This window comes from Bubalus bubalis, chromosome 7 (genome assembly GCF_019923935.1).
Source record: "Bubalus bubalis isolate 160015118507 breed Murrah chromosome 7, NDDB_SH_1, whole genome shotgun sequence".
In the NCBI taxonomy this organism is placed as follows: Eukaryota; Metazoa; Chordata; class Mammalia; order Artiodactyla; family Bovidae; genus Bubalus; species Bubalus bubalis.
In genome coordinates this window covers 100102697-100118919 of record NC_059163.1, presented here as the reverse complement: position 1 = coordinate 100118919, position 16223 = coordinate 100102697, and the positions used below count along the sequence as shown (strand labels likewise).

At 42.9% G+C, this 16223-nt stretch overlaps 1 non-coding gene across 1 annotated transcript; it reads left to right on the top strand.

Annotated features, from left to right (window-relative positions):
* Nucleotides 1-15659: 15659 nt before the first annotated feature.
* LOC112586322 lies at nt 15660-15766 on the top strand. Its single transcript, XR_003110783.2, has one exon. It is a non-coding gene; the product is annotated as a U6 spliceosomal RNA (small nuclear RNA).
* The last annotated feature ends 457 nt before the right edge of the window (nt 15767-16223 follow it).

The window sequence follows — 16223 nt, the reverse complement described above, 5'->3', positions numbered from 1 at the left end:
CCTCAGCTGGCAGCTGCTCTTGCCTGGTAAGTAGTCTCTCTGCTCTAGAGCAGATGGCGTTGGCCATGCCACCTAAGTCACTCTGGAAAGTCACAAACACATTTAAATACTGGCTTTGGTTTTCCACACTGAATGTCCTTTGAGCTTATACATTCATTTAAAGAATACATCTTCTTAAGTTTACATATCTATATCTTTTGAGTTTGATATATGCATGATATTATATGCACATATCACTAGCATTTATGTGATGTTTACTTGACAGGCTGGTCTGTCAGTGAATTTTCAATACCTACCTAACCCAGTGCTTGACACCTTCTGCCTATGTACCAAGTTGCTTCAGTCATGTCCAACTCTGTGCAACCCTGTGGACCATAACCCGCCAGGCTCCTCTGTCCGTGGGATTCTCCAGGCAAGAATACTGGAGTGGGTAGCCACTCCCTTCTCCAGGGGGTCTTCCCGACCCAGGGACTAAAACCGGGTCTCTTATGTCTCCTGCATCAGCAGGCGCTTTATTTACCATAGTGCCACCTGGGAAGCCCCCTGGCACCTCTTGGGCACTCATCTCTCTGTTGTGTTGATGATAAATAAATGAACAGTAAATGAGTCCACCCTTTCACAAAAGGGAAATATCCACAGATAACATGCACACAGCTATGACACAATTCAAAAATATTTTATCTATAAAAATGACATCTGGGAGTCTTAAGGATAAGAGTGTAACTAGCTGCTTTAGAGCTCCAAAGCTGGAATAGACTTATCTGGCTGTGGGGATCCATCTGGAGTAGAAAATACTTAGAGCTGAGCCATTCTGAGTGTGTGGGGGGGAGGGAGATCCTTCTTCGTCCTCAGGTATACTAGGTTCAGACTAGACTGGAGGCATGCCAGGGAACCTGCAGAGACTCAGCTTTAAGCTTAGCTTATCTCACAACTCAGGAAGGCCTCAGGTAGAAGAGCATCCTTAGGTACCCAGGACTAGCCAAGTGTACACAGTGGGGACTCCTCATAGTGGCTGTAGAGTATAGAATCAGCCAAGAACCCAATCTCAAATATGGATCTCATAAGAAGTTTGGGAATTTGTAACTTGGTGCCTGTGGACATCCTCTGTTTTTATTCTCATTGTCATGGTTATTAACTTTGCAATTACATTTATTTGAATACCTACACTCCAGGCACTGTACCAAGTACTTTGTTTCTAAACATTGCAACCTCTCGGGAAGGTTTTATTATCCCCCCATTACAAAGGAGAAAATAAGCCCCAGAGAGGGCTCACAGCTAGGAAAAAGCTTGCCTTCTCAGCTCAAAAATCCATTACTGACTCCTCATCACCTGAAGTTCCCGTTTATATGTATATTTCAAAGAATCCTAGAGGGTGCCACAGAGGCACTTCCGGAGCCATCTCAAGGCAAGTTACAGGGTTCTGCCCTGAAGCACACATTTGATGAAGCTTTCCTGATTTCATCTATTTTCAATAATAAGCAGTCACACAAGATTTAATTTCATTTCTTCAGGGCTCTATTCTGATATTTGAAAAGAAAAAAAAAACAAACCAGAAATAAAGGAAAAGATTGAAGTAGGAAGGGAGGGATGGAAAGATTAAAAACCACCAGCCTAAACAAAGAAGAAAATCTAATCTTAATTTTGGCATTTCTAGCCCTTCAAAAAATTTCCCCAGGATATCATTCCTTAAGGAATCACAATCTCTATTCTTTTTTTTTTTTTTTTTTGCAAAGTAATAGGTTATAAAAGTGAAAATTAGAGGAACAATAGAGGACTTAAAATTTTTTTAAAAAATTAAAAAAAAAAAAGAAAGAAAGAATGATCATAAAAATAGTAAAAATATATCTAGGACTTTCTCTGGTTTTGTTGTGAGTATTGTGGGTTCAGTTCATTTTTGGGTAGTTCCTTGATCCGACTTATATTTCTCAAGATCTATAGGCCCCTTCCTATGTAGTCCGTAGTAACCACAGGGTTTTAATCTATTGCCTGTAGCTTCCAAGGCGTTTCCCTCTGTTATAGCTTCTTCTGTTTGCTGGTCTCTTCAGTGTCTGGCTTCCGCCCTGACACAAAGGGGATGGTGGAGGACACTTTTTTTTTTTTTTTTTAGGTTCACTTGTTCAGTCACGCTGTGGGGAGGGAGGGAGGGATGCTGCAAACAAATAACACTGGCGTGCGCTCGCAGTGCCTCAGCCACACTGGGTCTGTCCCCGCTCACGGCGCGTGTAGCCTCCCTGCCCACACTGCTCGGGCTCTAGGTTGTTCCGCCGGGAACCATCTGAGGCCGGCCCTGGGCCGCATGCACCTCCCAGGTCCAAGCCGCTCAGGTTCAGGCACTCGGGTAGTCCTCAGAGGCGCAGACTCGGTTGGGCCTGCGTTTTGTGCTCTTCCCAGGTCTGAGCAGCTCAGGTGATGAGGTGTTTGGCGAGCGCCAATGCTGCGACTTACCGCCTCCCCGCCACTCGGTTATCTGGGTGTACAACCGGCGCACCTTCTCAGGGAGATGTTGACCGTCCAGATCCCCAAGAAGTTTTAGTTAGCAAAGAAGCCTGCTTACAGTTTTATAGATAATGTCTCTCTGGGGCTGTGATTGCCCGCTTCCAGCTCTGGCTGCCTGTCACCGGAGGGGGAAGGTCTGCAGCCAGCTATCTCTGTTCAGTCCTTTGTTCCGTGCGCGGGCCTGGCGGTGTCTTAGGTTAGGGTTGGCTTTTCGCGTGGTAGATATCCCACAGTCTGGTTTGCTAGCCCAAATTATTTCGCTTAGATAGCGCTCAGGGTATTCAGGCCAGGTTCTTACTCTAAGCGATGCAGCCTGTGCCGCGCTTCCCTGCCCAGCCCCTGCTTGCTAATGGCGTGTGTAGGCATCTGCGCTGCTTCTCCGCTGGGGGAGTTACCTTGGGCTCGCAATCTGCGAGTTTTAATTGTTTATTTATTTTTTTCTCCCTGTTATGTTGCCCTCTGTGCTTCCAAAGCTCGGCACAGATTCGGCAGTGAGATTTCCTGGTGTTTGGAAACTTCTCTCTTTTTAAGACTCCCTTCCTGGGACGGAACTCCCTCCCTCCCTCTTTTGTCTCTTTTTTGTCTTTTATATTTTTTCCTACCTCCTTTCGAGGAGTTGGTTGCTTTTCTGGGTGCCTGATGTCCTCTGCCGGCATTCAGAAGTTGTTTTGTGGAATTTACTCGACGTTTAAATGCTCTTTTGATGAATTTGTGGGGGAGAAAGTGTTCTCCCCTTCCTACTCCTCCGCCATCCCACAATCTCTATTCTTGAACACTTTACTCCCATTTTAAAAATTGTAAAGTGAAAAGAACTTTGAAGTTTGAAGAAGAGCAGAGTAAAGGAGAGGGTTTAAATTCATTGTCCTGTCTGATCTTCAACAGACCATGCCCTTTATTTTCAATTACAATCAGTTTGATTCATCCCACAGTGTTTCCTGAGAAAATCCAAGTGTTAAACCAAGGTAGACAGTCATGTTTCCTGTAAAATTAAAGGACTGTTCTGCTGGTATTGCCCAGAAGCTATTATCTGTTGATGCAGAAATAAGAGGGCTACTCATGTTATTTACCATTAGAAAGCATCCCTTAACCATTTGCATGCCACACATTTCCTTTGACTACCACTGCACTGCACACATGCTCAGGGCTGCCCTCATCACAGCTGACACTGGTGGACACAATCATTTGGGGCTGGCTAATTGGCTATGTCGACTCCTCAAAATACGGAGCCTCTAATCTTTCTTAAGAAAAGAATATGGCAATACAGAATGTTCTTCAATTAAAACAATTGCAAAAACATAAGTGACCATAGAAATAAATTTTCCAAAAGAAAATAGATCTTATAATTATAGATCATGCTTGTGGGTAAATTAAAACCCGTACACTAAATAGGTGCAATGTCTAAGTGATGCCAGCACTGTGTGCCAGAGGTCAAATCTATTCTAAAATAGATCTTACTTTTCCTGAATCATTCCTTTTGCTGTTGTAAAACAGTGGGGATTAGAGGATTCCAGAAAATGACATCTCAGAGTTTCCTCAGTGATGAGTCACCCTGCAGAACCTGGGGCAGGGAGTGGAGCTGTTTACATGAGTTTGGCGACTCATTGAGAGCCTCTCTTTTATGATAAGCTAAGATTTAAAGGCCTCTTTTAGAAAGGAAATAGGGAATTTAGTGGGGACCCAGAAGAGAAAAGAAAAAACAGAGATTCTGCTTTTCATAGTTACAAGTAACTGATGGAGATTTGAACCGAGAATAGATGCGAGCAGTCATTAAAGGCAGATAGACGATACTATGAGGACCTGATGCTAACTTGGGATAGCAGGTGAGGAAGAGAAGCTTATTTTGAGGGTGAAATGAATCCTAGCATATCACTGTCTAGTGAATATGTGTCAAGTAAATCGTTCAAGTTCTAGAGAATGGGTAAGGGCTTGAGCTGGAACACCCAGGGCCCCAAGGTCACAGAGCCCTTGCCGAGTGGAGTTGCTGTAGCGGTGATGACGTCAGATAGAGTGCTGGGGGCACAGGCGCACTGAGAAACGCCTCCCGCCCCAGCGGCCAGTGGGAGGGCAGATCCCAGGACAGGGAGACGGGCTGCCTGGGGCCCAAGCCTGGGGATGCCATTTGGAATCAACTGGGGGTGAGATGATCGCCACATTTTAATAGGGCTCATCCAAATGTGTGTAATTTACCCTAGCCAACTCGGAGTGCGGTCAGCGACAAAAAGAAAAAGATGAGGGCTTCCCTGGTGGCTTAGTGATAAAGAATCCGCCTGCCAGTGCAGGAGACACGGGTTCAAACCCTGATCTGGGAAGATCCCACGTGCCACGGGGCAATTAAGCTCATGCACCACAACTATTGAGCGTGTGCTCCAGAGCCAGCGAGCCACAACTGCTGAAGCCCACGTGCCCTAGAGTCCGTGCTCTGCGATGACAAGCCACCACAACGAGAAGCCTGCACACCACAACTCGGGAGTATTCCCCACTCGCCACAACTAGGGAAAAGCCCACGCCAACAGTGAAGACCCAGCGCAGTCAAAAACAATAAATAGAATTATTTTTAAAAATAAAAACAATAAAAACTTTAAAAGTTGGATTATCTAGCTAAGACACATGGGATTCGCTTTAGTCAGATTAAGGAAAGAAATCTCCACCTTCTGTGTCAGCCAATTCTATGCTAGAGTCAAAGAGGACCCCTGCCTCAGATGGACTAAAAGATGAGGTCATTCTCCAACTTGGTGACAGTGAGTATGAGGAGAGGAGGGTACCATGTGCTGGGGATGCCCTGTGCAGATGGCAGGGGCCATCCTAGACAGGAGGCTGGAAAGAGACAGCAGTATAGCAACAGGAAAGGTGAAGTACAAGAGGGAAAGAATTAGGACTGCTTAGGATGCTTACCCTTGCCCAGTCTGGAACTTTCCCTGTAGACATGTTGATGTATTTGATCTGGTCATTCGGCAGCTGGTGGGAAGTGTGAAAGCTCCCAGCAATTTCCAGTGATTACCTATACTATCACACTCCAAGGATGAAAAGAGAATTTATATAAGCAACATCTTCATGAACAGAGCAGTGGCCCACAGTAATACTCTCCTTAACTCTACCTCAAGCCTCATAAAAGATATACAGATTGAATTTATGATAGAAATATTGAAACAGGATGATGTCTTGAGCAGAAGGATGAGTGATACACAAAGTCCTGCCTAACTGCCCCCTATTCAGCTAGGGCCTCTTTCCTGGGATAGTTCTCTAAACCCAATCTGAATTTTTACTTTTTCAGTAAGGATCGAATATCATTTTTTCAGATATAACCCTTGTTGAGATTGTTGCTACTGGCCAGTTTTATACACTTTAAGTGAAGTCATGACCACAGACTTTTTTTGAATGAAATAATCCTTTATGCATAAGTTATGCTTTGTATCACATGACAGTGTTTGCATGAGTACAACTAACTGGTCGAGGGCAGGCCTTTGAGCTAAAGAGTCATCTATAGCCTGATCAGCAGCTTGTGAGTTGGCTGGAGCCAAAATGATACCTGATAAGGTTGTTCTCTAGGTGTTCCAGGCACACTGCAGTCAGATGCTCTGTCTCAGGGACTTTAACTTAAAGAGAGATGGAAAGGAAGAGAACTTGAAGGTTGCAGAAGTAAGGCGATACATAGACGCCTAAGACCTCAGGATGGTAGAGGCTGTCAGTGGCAGCAGAGACAAAACGCTGAGTCACCAAAACGGTGGAATGCTGGGATAGACAGCGAGAGATGTGTCCTGTTGATGGGATGTGGACGTAACCAAAGGACAACCAAATGAGAGCAAGAAAACTGTATTTACTCTGAGCGTGCTATAGCAAGGGAGTTTGCCACTGCCACTTGCATTTTGGCAGATACTCAAAGGCAGGCAGAGGAGTGGGACAGCCTCACAGTGGAAAAAAGAAAGGCTTCAGCTAGGCTCTGATTGGAGGCTATGGCATGGGGAAGCTGTACGCGGGTGAACTGTTCACAGAAGTGGGCCATCCTGTGTGATTGCTTAGAGGTGCACACTTGACTTTCTTAAATTGGTTTTAAATTGGAAGCAGGGACAAAAATTAGGGAAGCTGTCAGTTATTAATCAGATTCCGGGCGTGTTGGGCTGATGGTTACAAAGGTTATCGTTTAGCTTCCTAAACTGTTGCTGGAGATGGCAACAGGCTTCCTGCAAGTGTGATTTTTAGCAGGTGGGTTTCCTGGGTTGTTTATTGCAGACAAGGGGTTGGTTTCCTGGGCAGGTTGCTGCAGGCTGTGAGTCATGGGTCTGTTTTAATAAGTGGTCCAGCCATTGTCCATTTATGTTCCATCTCTCAGGAAATCTTTAGCATTTGTGTCTGAACAGATAATCTGGTTCTCTATAGTATCTGACTCTATGGTTGCTGAGACTGTTCCCTGTATTTTCTGTTTCTTAAATGCTTTCTGTTTCCAAAACTGGGGCTATCTCAGGTTTCACACGAATTCTAGGAAAGCCCTTAGTTCCAGGCAAACCAGGATGGTAGGTCACCTACCTGTATATACTCTATATTAACTGAGTTAATAAGCAAGCATTGGTGGTTTTTAAGTTCTCATCATACTCAATATTTCTATCCCTTGAAAAATAAAACAGCCTAGCTAATGCAAGGCAAAATGATATCCTTATGCTGAATAATCAGAATAGTAAAACGTGCATTAATCTAATATCATTTGCATGTCAGTGTGATAGCACATGGCCCTGGAAATTAGGAGGCCTGAGTTTGCTGCCAACCAGTTCTGTGACCTTGGACACATCACAGAGGAGCATAATGTTCACCTGTGTGTGTCTGGACACAGTGTACAGATTTGGTTTTGACAATTCCTTCCTTATAGCTTAGGAAAATGTTTGAGCTCATATTTTCTCATTTGTTAAATAGAGATTCTAACAATCTAGATTTTTTTTATTTTATTTTATTTTTAAACTTTACTAAATTGTATTAGTTTTGCCAAATATCAAAATGAACCCACCACAGGTATACATGTGTTCCCCATCCTGAACCCTCCTCCCTCCTCCCTCCCCGTACCATCCCTCTGGGTCGTCTCAGTGCACTAGCCCCAAGCATCCAGTATCGTGCGTCGAACCTGGACTGGCGACTCGTTTCATACATGATATTATACATAACAGTCTAGATTTAAGATCATTGTGAGATGTCTATGAAAAATAATGTATGTAAAACAGTTGTCCCATTGCCTGGCACATAATATGCTTTAATACATTCATGCACATTGTGAATATATGTTCTTGCCAATACCTCCTGTTATGGACTGAGTTGTGCCCCCCGCAACCAACTCTCCCCAATTCATATATTGAAGTCCTAATCCCCACCCCCACAATTCAGAAGGAGACTATTTGAAGATAAAATATTGAAAGAGGTAATCAAATGAAAATGAGGCCATAAGGGGTGCAGCCTCATCCAGTAAGACTGGTGTCCTTATAGGAAGAGATTAGGATACACGCAACTACAGAGGGAAGGTGATGTGAAGGCCAGGGAGAAGATGGCCACCTACAAGCCACGGAGAGAGGAAACCAATTCTGCTGACACTTTGATTGCATACTCACAGCCTCCAGAATCATGGGAAAGTTCATTCTTTTAGCCACCTAGTCCATGTTACTCTGTTATGGCCATCCTAGCAATCTAATATACCTCCTAAAGAGATACCATCCTGATTCAAATAAACAATTTAAGATAGAGTAGCAACATATTGTAATCTGCTATTTGGTTGATTATTGTCTGATCTGATCCATATCTGATTTTTGTACATCACAAGAAAATACAATGCAAAATGTTTCTATTCAAGAGATCTCTGTAGCAAGCAAATGTTTGAATGTTTCAGAATGAGTGGGTTTCTAACCATGTTGACTGAAATTACATTAATTTTGTGCTATATAAATCTTTAAACCACCTCTTGGGATTTGGATTTCAGTTTTTTTCATGAACACCTGATTCCTAATCTCAATAAATGAGAAAACCTGTGTTTCAAAGAGCAGTCTACATGCTCCATGACAAAATAGAGTGTCCGCATCACCAGAGGCAGTAAGATGCCTCTAGAAGAGATGGCTGCTGTCAAGAAGTATTCCCTCTTTGCTATCTGACACCCTCTGTTGCCAGGACTATAGCCTGGCCTGGTGTAGTCTTGTGAATCTTTAGGTACTGATGAGCTCAAGTGCCTGAACAACCACATGGAGGGGTTCTTCCTCCAGGGGACTGCTGGAGAGAGCCAGGGGTGGCCCCTGTCCTGAATCTGTCACCCCTCTGATAGATTAGCTTCTGATAAAGCAACCAGTTAAGGGAGGGCTTAGCTGGCAGCTCATATAGTAAAGAATCTGCCCACAATGTGGGAGACCCAGATTTGATCCCTGGGTTAGGAAGATCCCTTGGAGAAGGGAATGGCAACCCACTCCAGTATTCTTAACTGGAGAATTCCATGGACAGAGGAGCCTGGTGGGCTATAGTCCAAGGGGTTGCACAAGTTGGACACGACTGAGTGGCTAACACTTTAAGGGAGGGCAGACTATTTCAGTGATTCTAATTAAAAAGTCACGGCTGCAACTTCTTTAGACTTTTCAACCTAAAAGACTTGAATCCTTTTTTTGCACAGGTTGTCTGCAAATGTCTGACTGGTTTTCAGAGAGACAAGGGCTGCTCCATTTCGTACATTCTCAGAGGAGAGTATGAGCTACTCTCACTGAGGAAACAGCTATTTGCCTGGCTTGGGTGTCAATTTCCTTCAAAAAGGCAGGACCAGAGCAAAAGAATAAAATAAAATTGAATTAAACATAAAAAACAGGCCATACTACGTCATAACCACAACTAAAGCAAAGTAATACCACAGCAAATATGCTGTAAAACACAGCAAGCACACCCTCTTAAGAAAAGCACATGGTAATTTGATGCCTCTCATTTGGAACCCACACCAGAGCTTTGAAAAACAAAACAAAAAAACCCCTGAGGAATCCAAACTAATGGAAGTTAAAAAAATAAATAAAACAACAAACAACATGGAGTGTCTAGAAAGGATTTCCCAGGCAAGAATATGGGAGTGGGTTGCCCTTTCCCTCTCCAGGAGACCTTCCCAACCCAGGAATTGAACCCCCACCTCCTGTATCACCTCCATTGGCAGGCAGATTCTTTACTACCAAGCCACCAGGAAAGCCCATCCAGGAAGGAAGAAAATATCAAGCTAGTATACGCAGAGTGCCAAAGCACCCCATTGATTTGAAACTCCAATTTAATCGGTCACCTAAAACCCTATGGGATGCCCTGATCGACTACAGTTTGGGATATTTGTAATATCCACCTCTATGTGACTTCTGAGCTCCATTCCCTTAGCTGAGGAAAAGGAATGACAGTTGAGGCTGGAGGGAGCCTGAATTTCTTCTCAGGCTGTCAGAGAAACAGCTATTCCCTTCTAGCAGGGACTGCATTTCAGTCTAAAAATTTTTGTCACAGTGCTCTTTACCTTTTCTCCAGCCTTTCAAATTTGAATTCTATAAATATTTGGGTGTTTTTAATTACTACAGAAAATAGCTACGCTGACTTACTTTTTAAAAATTTTAATTGGAGGGTAATTGCTTTACAATATTTGTCTTGGTTTCTGCCATACAACAATGTGAATCAGCTGTCCCCTACATATGTCCCCTCCCTCTTGACCTCCCATCCCTCTAGGTTTTCACAGTACTGCATTGAAATCCCTGTGTTATACAGTAACTTCCCATTAGCTATCTGTTTTACATATGGTAATGTATATGTTTTACTGCTACGCTTTCAATTCGTCCCACCCTCTCTAACCCCCTCTGCCCTTGAGTCTGATTTATTTTTAAATAGCCTTTCAAATATTTTGAAGTCACTTAGTGCTATACTCTGAGAATCCTTAGTTTGAGAGATGTTCTGTTCTCCAAGGAGCCCAACGGCAGTTCCCAACCCACCATTACAAAGTTAAGGGAAAGTTGCCTGTGACTTTGAACTCCCAAATTTTTTCTCAAGTGAAAAGGAAGGTCGGGGGGCGGAAAGGGTTTAACTCTTTGGTCTTTAGAATGTTCACGCAGCCTACAAAATCCCTACCGGTCTTTTTCCTTTTTCCAGGGACTGTGGCAGTGAAGTGCCAGAATGATACTCTGAGCTGCAGCTGGGGGTCTGTCCACTCTTCTAAGCACAACTATAACTTAGAACAGCTTTAATAACCTTCTCCAAAGGTATAATATTAATTCAAATGCAAACTTCTGCTCTACCAAACCACTGAGTCTTTCACACTTAATTTCTTTCTTGCCTTGTGCATATTGTAATTATTTTAATATGAACCAAGGGCAAAGGATAGAGTTTTCCACCACATCCCTCTACTTGATTAAGTCCTACTCTACACTCAACTCAGAGCCCTCTAACAACCTTGAAGACCCTTCTCCAGGTGGATCTAGTCCCATCCTCTCAAGCGTCTTACAGCACCATGTTTGTCCATCTGTAATAGCACTCAACACACCAGAAATGCCTCTCAACACTGGCCTACACACTTCTTGAGAAGAGAAAAAGTATATGATTCTTCTGTGCATTCTCAGAGCCCAGCACCGTCCCTGGAATACCGGGGAAGTAACTCCATATTGAGTTGAATTTTCAAGACTCTATTGAAGTCAAAGACACCTTTGGACACCTCTTTTTTATGAAAATTCATCCATGATCAAGATCTAAAAAATAAAGACAGTCCCAAGATAAGGCTAACACTTGATATTCTGTCTTTGTGACAATTTTCTTTAAAATTATAGAAACAGTCTCAGATCTGTTTGTGCATCCATGGGATTTCCCAGACAAGAATACTGGAGGGGGTTGCCATTTCTTCCTCCATGGAATCTTCCCAACCCAGGATTGAACCCACATCTCCTGCATTAGCAGGCAGATTATTTACCACTGAGCCACCTGGGAGGCTTATCGGAGTCATTGTCCTTGGGATTCATAAAAATTATTGAGGGAAGAGCTGATGTCAAGATCCTTGTAACTCTGATAGTTACAGTTATTAAAGGGAGAGCTGAAGTATGTTAAGGACCTTCTGAGTTCTCTTTCTATTTCATGAAGAAGGGCAAGATTCAAAAAGAATTAAATCAATTTTTGCCTTGTATGCTTATCTCCATGATCATGAAATTTTCACAGTCAAAAATATTAGTGACACTTGAAAAGAGTTTATGATTTTAGAGTTAGACCATGTCTTTTTTTTAACATATTAAGACTTCACTCAATAAAAATGTACAATTTACTATCTTCTGGGCACAATGATAGACACTGAGATTGCAGCCATCACTAATCTTGTCCTACTCAAAATCCAGTTGTCTTGCCCCTTACTTCCTTATTAATTTTGTTCAAGGTAACAGTGTGCTGGGGTTTCCTTGGTGGCTCAGTGGTAGAGAATCCACCTGCTAGTGCAGGAGATGTGGGTTTGATCCCTGGGTTGAGAAGATCCCCTGAAGAAGGAAATGGAAACCCACTCCAGTATTCTTGCCTGGAGAATTCTATGGACAGAGGCGCCTGGTGGGTTACAGTTCATGGGGTTGCAGAGTCAGACACAGCTGAGTAACTAAACAACAACAACACCATGTTGAACTGAAAGTCTCAGCTTTGTGGAGTCTCAGAATTAAGTGTGGCAGAGTCACACCATCATGGGCAATAAAATATAAACTAAAGATTTCTGGGAGATCATCTTTATGCTCTTAAGTCATTTGGGGGCCAATTCTTTGTTACTTGCAGCTGAGTGAAGTTCTGACAATACAGCCAGGCAAGCCCAGTTGAAGAGTGGCAGTTATCTGCCGGAAGAATGATGAGGCTTAAATGTTGATGTCTCATATCCTGAGCCTTTTATCTCCCTACCAACCTGAAATCTTCTCTGTGGGTGGATGAATGAGAAGAATTGAGGAAATACACCTTCCTCTGTTTTAGGGAAGGAAGAGGATTATGGGCCCATATGATTACCATTAGGCCAAAGACACAGTGTGGGCGTTTGTTGCAAAGTAGCCATGTGTGAATGAATCCATTTGGGGCTATGTTCTGGGGAAGGGTCAAGAAATAAAGTTCAAAATGAAGGTCAGTTCCCATTGTGCTATGAAACACCTCCAGGGCAGCAATCTGGTCCTTCCCAGGGAGGCAATATGATCATTACAGGAGGATGTGTGTGTTTGTAGTTGCTCAGTCACATCCGACACTTAGAGACCCTGTGAACTATAGCCCTCCAGGCTCCTCTGTCCATGGAATTCTCCAGGCAAGAATACTGGAGTGGGTTGCCATTCCCTTCTCAAGGGGTTCTTCCCAGTCCAGGGATTGAACCCAGCTCTCCTTCATTGCTGGCAGATTCTTTACCATCTGAGCCACCAGGGAAGTCCACAGGAGGATACAGAAGGCATTTATTTCTTATTTCTCTAAATCCAGATTTCCTTATAGACACTGTTATCGATGCCCTTTGAGAGAAGGTGGACTGGGACAAGAATTTCCTTCTTATCAAATTGTAGCTGAAAGTCAAACCCCCTGGTAGAGGAGTACTGGATTAGAGGAGGGGATTGATGTTAAATGAAGTGAAATGGAGTGACACGACTACATTTCCTGCCTCTCCTTTGAAGTCACCTCAGTGCTTAGATCATCTTTGTAACAATCATTTACTTTTGCCTGGAGAAGCAGAGTCCCACTGTTACAGGTAAATATAGAAAGACACTGGAAATGCAGGCCTTTGAGGAACCAGGATCCTCTATAGGAAGCCACCTCATCCTGATGACAAAGAGATAATAAAGCGACTCCAGCTGGCCTGATGGGTGTTTAGGAACTCAAACAGCTGCTTCCGGATGGAGCGTTCCCACCTTTCACAGTCTTTCAGCGGAAATAGTTATTGGCTCACTTGTGGGATAGAAAGTCTTTCCAATTAAGCATAAAGGCACAAGCTGAGAGCTGGCAAAGTCTCCCGGAGGGGTCCACCTCACATGGCAAAACCGGAGTCCCTGCTGAGGACAAGGGTGCCTCTATGCACATCAGATGCTGTGGTCGCAGACAAGGGACCAGGGTGCTGAGGATGGAGTCCTGCTCATTTTTTCTGTATTATGTCATTTCTGGTGTTGGAGTCTTTAATAATTTTTTCAATCATAACCATAAATCCTTTCTGAGCAGCTATATGTGTATGTGTGTGTGTGTGCGCACATGCATTTGTCCTGTATGTTTGGAGAGAAAGGAAAATGAGAGGGAAGAAAAAGCCTCCTTCTCCCTGGAGACTGACATATTTGCAATCATATGAGATGTTTATAAATAAATATATTTACAGTATTTTCTGAATGGCTCAGATATAAGAAACATAAAGAAGAAATGATTGGACTAAATCAAAAGTCCTAGGAAAGGGTCTTGCTACTTACAGAGCTGGCTTTTTTTTTCTCTCCATCACCTGCCTACCCAGTCTGGCCAATTCATGTTGCCAAGACCAGTGACTCAGCAGAGAGTGCCTCCAGCAGCTACTGAATGACACCCTGCGAGCTGCAGCTGTGGGTCTCTCCACTCTTCTAAGCAGCAGAGTGACCGGCAAGGTGTCATGTCTTTGTTCTTCCTGTTTCCGTCTTGACATGCATGTCCACCGCTGCGTGCATTTTCTGTATGTTCCTACATTGTCTCCTTATTATAAAGTAACCCAGTAAAGTGCTGCTAGAGAGACGTCCTGCAGTCTTCAGTCTCAAGTCTGCAATTTTCTGATCTGACTTGGCCTTTAGAACAGTTGGATAGCTCCAACCCCTGGCAAACATTGCTTGGAGCTGTGCACTGGGGGTGCGTTGCTTTAAGTGAAAGCATCTGTTTTCCTCTGTGTTGGCTTTCTCTGTGCTCAGAGCAGCAATCAGCCCAGTCAGGTCAACCCTGAGGAAGCAGATGAGAAAACCCAAGGCTTCTTATTGTTACTGAGAAAAGCCCATGTTCAGTTTCTTTGATCTCTTTAGGGGAGTTTACCCTTTATCTGGAGACTAGGAATTTCCTTCCATGTTGAAAATCATGGATTTGCCATTAGATGGAGCTCAATGAAAGAAAGAATAGAGAATAGGCTATTTCTGTGTTAGAAAGAGGTTTTTCCTGGGAATAGTATTAGAAGTGTGAAGGGGGCAAGTTTTACTCTGGTATATGGTTTTACAGGGGAAACCTCCTCAGTAATGTAAACTCAGCAGATAATCTGTCTGACATTAATGTCATCAGTGCAAACCCACGAACATGAACATAAGAGAGAAAATTGTTAAATGTGAAATATAAGGCCTTAGGAAATGTTATCAAACCTAATAGAATAATTTAGTTTATATGACAGGGTGTAGTGTATATGAGCAAACAGAGTCCTCATAATTTATAAAGTGAGGTCTATCTACATGTGTGTTCAGGTTCAGTCAGGCATGACTCTCTGTGACCCCATGAACTGTAGCTTGCCAGGCTCCTCTGTCTATGGAATTTTCTAGGCAAGAATACTGGCATGGTTTGCCATTTCTTACTCCAGGGGATTCTTTCCAACCCAGGGATCGAACCCATGACTCTTTCATCTCCTGTATTGGCAGGTGGATTCTTTACCCGAGTGCCACCATCTAGCTCATCCCACTTCTGTGCTTCTCACTTAACCATACTACAGTCTCCCAAATGGAGAAAACTAGAGTCAAAGAGACATGCAGCCTGAAAAGAGAAAGGTCACTGAGTGTTTATGGTTAAAAGGCAGTTTCCAGTCTGGCTCTGTGTGCTGGGGGCATGATGGCTGAGCCAACTGCCCAACCAGGAAAGATTGTTCTCTTTGCTTCGAGGGTGGGGCCAAATCAGGATGTATAGGATCCTATGTAATAAGTAAAATGTGTATATCATGGGAAAAATACAGCACTTCTGAGAGACACGGAGTTTAAAAAAACAAACAAACAAACAAAAAACCTCAAAGGGTTTTCTTAATACCAAGCCAGTAATATAATTTAATTGTATCACAACCATTTATATCCCATTGAGTGACACTGGGAATTTGTGAAGGACATTTCATCTAAACACTTCTGTGTGATGATATTTTACATTACCATGAGCTTAAAACACCAAGGGAAAGAAAATAAAAATAAATCATGTCACTTATTTGTTTGTACCCACACTAAACCATCATACTATAAGCTTTTAAAAGGTGAATTTGCGTGCTCGCTTCAGCAGCACATATACTAAAATTGGAACGATACAGAGAAGATTAGCATGGACCCTGCACAAGGATGACACGCAAATTCGTGAAGCGTTCCATATTTTTCACTAATAATGAGAAAATAGAAAGAGAAATTAAGGAAACAATTCCATTCACCATTGCAATGAAAAGAATAAAATACTTACGAATATATCTACCTAAAGAAACTAAAGACTTATATATAGAAAATTATAAAACACTGGTGAAAGAAATCAAAGAGGACACTAATAGATGGAGAAATATACCATGTTCATGAATTGGAAGAATCAATATAGTGAAAATGAGTATACTACCCAAAGCAATTTATAGATTCAATGCAATCCCTATCAAGCTACCAATGGTATTCTTCACATAGCTAGAACAAATAATCTCACAATTTCTATGGAAATACAAAAAACCTCAAATAGCCAAAGCTATCTTGAGAAAGAAGAATGGAACCGGAGGAATCAAGCTGCCTGACTTCAGGCTCTACTACAAAGCCACAGTCATCAAGACAGTATGGTACTGGCACAAAGACAGAAAT